Below are 3,912 nucleotides of genomic sequence, written 5' to 3'. Positions count from 1 at the left end.
CCAAGGCAAAAGGAAAGAAAGAGGAAGTTGAACGTTGTTGTTGACTTTTATACCGGGGTCAGTGTTCTGACTGCGCATATCTGGATTTCACTTAAAAGGAAGTGACGTCACCAATGTGTGCATATTTGCGCGCACGAGCATGCATGTGTGTGTACGTGGATGTATATATATGTGCGTATGTGTGTGTGCGTATGTGCGTGCATACATGTGGGCGTGTGTATTTGAGGAAAAAAACATGTTCGGACAAGACTCCCTCTCCAGAGGAGAAAAAAAAAAATATATATACAAGAGAAACGTATTTCGTTTTTTTTCATGTATATTCTTTTTATGTATATATATATTTTTTTTTATTAATAATTTATGTATTGTTTAAAATGCTTTGGCCAATGAACTTTTCGACCTGTTTTTGTTGTTGTTTGTGGTGTGTTGTTTTTTGTAATTTCTTTGTCAGTTTGTGAGTGTGTATGTTCTTGTATTGAACTAGGAGAAATGTGTAATTGTTCGACTATGAATGCGGGGTTAAATCTGTCTATTGCAATAGTGTCTTTTTTATCTCTTTTTAAAATGGGAAAGTACTTTTCACTTCTGTCGAGAACTAAATAAGGTCCGGAATAATTTGGACAGAGTGGCATTTTGACTGCGTCGTTCCTGATAAAAACGTATTTACAGATGTGAATATCGCTTGGAACAAAAATGTTCGTGCCTGGCTTTTTGGTTGGGGTGAATTTTAATCGTAACATTTTATGTTTTAAATCCGTTACAAAAGTTGTCGTTAGGGAAATGTCTGTATTGTTTTTGCAGAATTGTCCCGGTAAAATCAGTGCTAGTCCGAAAACTAATTCTGCAGGTGTGCTCTGCAAATCTTCCTTCACAGTGTTGCGAATTGCTAGGAGAATGAGTGGCAAATTGTCTGACCAGTCCGCTTTGTTTTCAGTCATAGCCAAAGATGCTTTTAATTGTCTATGAAACCGTTCAACCATACCATTTGTATAAGGGTGGTAGGCAGTAGGTTTAATGTACTTTGTTGCCAACAAATGGTTGAATTCAGCGAAAAGAGTTGATTGAAACTGTGAGCCCCTGTCCGTTGTGATTACAGAGGGCACTCTGAAAATCACTATCCAATCTTGTAAAATCGATCTGGCTATTGTTGCGGCTGATATGTCTTTCACTGGTATTGCTGTCGGCCATCTGCTGAATCTATCGACTATAATAAGGTCGTGGGTGTGTCCTTTTGAAGTGGGCAAGGGTCCAACCAAGTCGATATGAATATGAGTAAACCTAGCATCTGGTACACTGAAAGTTTCTGAAGGTGATTTTGTGTGCCTGTGAACTTTGTTTTTTTAGCAAGGAATGCAAGTTTTAGTCCAACTACAGATGTCCGTATTCATATTTGGCCAAACAAAACGTTCCCCTATTAATTTAATGGCGTGTTTTCCTGGGTTGGGCAAATTGTGGAAGTGCTGGAAAACTTGCCGTCTGAGGCTGGGTGAAATATAAGGACGAGGGTGTTTTTGTGAAACATCGCAATAGAGATTTGTTGTTCTGAACGGTATCAGCATTTCTTTCAGCTTCAGTGAAGTTTTGTCCATTATAGCTGGGAGTGTGGTATCGGCTAATTGCGCTTGTGCTATTAATTCCATACTTAGTGGAGTGGAATTTAAAGAAGCAATTGCTGCACGAGATAAAGCGTCAGCTACAACGTTTTCTTGTCCTTTTACGTACCGTATATCGGTAGAATATTGAGCTATATAATCAAGATGTCAAATTTCTCATGGACCGTATTTGTCAAAATGTATGTGTAGAGCAAATGTTAGGGGTTTATGATCCGCATAAATGGAAAATTTTCTGCCTTCGAGGAGATGTTTAAAGTGCTTAATTGCAAGGTAAATTGCAAGTAACTCTCTCGAGAAAGTGCTATATTTAGTCTGCACTTTGTTTAACTTGGCAGAGAAGAATGAAATAGGGGTCATTTTGTTGTCAGAAATTTGGTGAATGACAGCTCCTACTGCTATTTCCGATGCGTCCGTCGTAAGTGTAAATTCCATTGTATCGCTATCTTGGATGTATGTAAGTTTGTTGAAGTTTGCCAAAGCAGTTTTCGATTGTTCGAAGGCCTGTAGTGCAGGTCCTTCCAAAACTAACTGTTGGTTTTTGGTTCGGTTTTTTAACAAGTCCATTAAAGGTGCGAGTAACGCAGAACAATTAGGCAAAAAGCGTTGGTAATAGTTAATTATGCCTACAAAACGGCATACTTGTCTGACAGATGTCGGTAGAGGGAAATTTAAAATGGCACTTACTTTTTCAGGCAAAGGGGAAATTCCATCCTTGTCAATTAAATGTCCGAGAAATTGTACTTCCTGGCGGCCAAAAACACATTTGTCTGTGTTTAGTTTCAGACCAAAATGTGATAGTCTTTCGAAAGTTTGTTCCAGGTGTAGCCGGTGTTCTTCGAGGTTTCTGCTGGTGATTAAAATGTCGTCCACGTATGCGAATATGAATGGCAGACCTCTGAAAACTTTGTCAATCAAATGTTGGAAAATTTGACAGGCGTTTCTAAGCCTGAAAGGCGTCCTTAGGAACTTGTAAAGGCCAAATGGTATGGTCAGTGCAGTTTTATGAATGTCTTCTTCTGTGACTGGAATTTGAAAATATGCCTTTACGAGGTCCAGCTTGGAGAAAATTGTGGTGCCTTGGAGTCCATTGGCGAAGTCATGGATATGGGGGATAGGATATCTATCCAGAACTGTTTTCGCATTTAAGCATCTAAAATCTCCACACGGGCACCATGTGGTGTTGTCAGCTTTCTGCACAATGTGGAATGGTGATGATCAAGCACTTTTCGAGGGCTGTATTATCCCCATGTGGAGTAGGTTTTGAAACTTGGATTTTGCCAATTTGTATTTATCCGGTTTCTGGGAGTTCAATAGATGGGCAGTCCTGTGGTCTTAATATAATGCTTAGCGCTATGCTTGATGGGGTCCGTGTTTTTAAACGGCTGGGAGAGTTGAGAAAATTTTTGGAGTAACCGGCAAATGTGTAAATCTTATGGTAGGGCAGCGCTAATTCCGGTGGTTAAAAATTTCGAGGTAGTTCCTCTCACCGAAATCTTTGTTCCGTTGTCTGTCAATGTGTGATGAGTCATATCGACAGACAGGTTGAAATGGGCTAAAAAGTCTGCCCCCAAAATTGGAGTGGTCACGCTGGCTATGATGAAATTCCAGAAAAAATTCCTTCACATTCCCAGGTTTAAGTTTAAAGTTTTCTCGCCAAAAGTGGGTATTTTTTTTACCGTTGGCGGCTTGTAAGTTGAAAAATTGGGTCCCTGTTGGGTGGCCATGCGGTGTCAGTATGACGCTGATTTCCACTCCAGTGTCTATTAAAAAGTTATATCCGTGGATTTTGTCATGGATATAAAACAGACGACCTTTTTTTGTTGTGTTCCAGCTACAGTCGTCGTCGTTACTGGCTGGAAGGTTCATTTCCCTGCATTGGTTTTTTGAACGCGCAGGGTGTAGTGCATTTTTTCGTGTCGACGCCAAATCTCCTGTGGTAGAAGCAAACATCTTGTCTATCTTGTGATGTGGACTGGTTCCTGCTTAAACTTCTTCGCCTGTAACTTTGTCGCTTGTCGTTGGAGTTTCTGGGAAAATGTTGACGTGTTTGAAGTTCGTTGGCTAGCTGCTTTGAAAGCTTTTCAATCGTAGACTTTAATTTGGCTAATTCTTCATCTCGGTTTTGGTCATGTTTCGTTGGGGGGCGTATACTTGTCGGTTCCGGGAACATTCATGAATTCTGTCGGCTATGTTGGCAAGCTTTTCTGGTGCTGTCTCCTCCGACATCGGAGCGAGGATTTGCTTGGTAGTTGGGGGTAATTTACCCAACCAGAGACTCCTCCTGATGCTGTCCGACATT

Source organism: Euprymna scolopes, chromosome 28 (genome assembly GCF_053919585.1).
Source record: "Euprymna scolopes isolate OS-2025 chromosome 28, ASM5391958v1, whole genome shotgun sequence".
Taxonomy (NCBI): Eukaryota; Metazoa; Mollusca; class Cephalopoda; order Sepiida; family Sepiolidae; genus Euprymna; species Euprymna scolopes.
Note: the sequence above shows the minus strand (reverse complement) of the source record.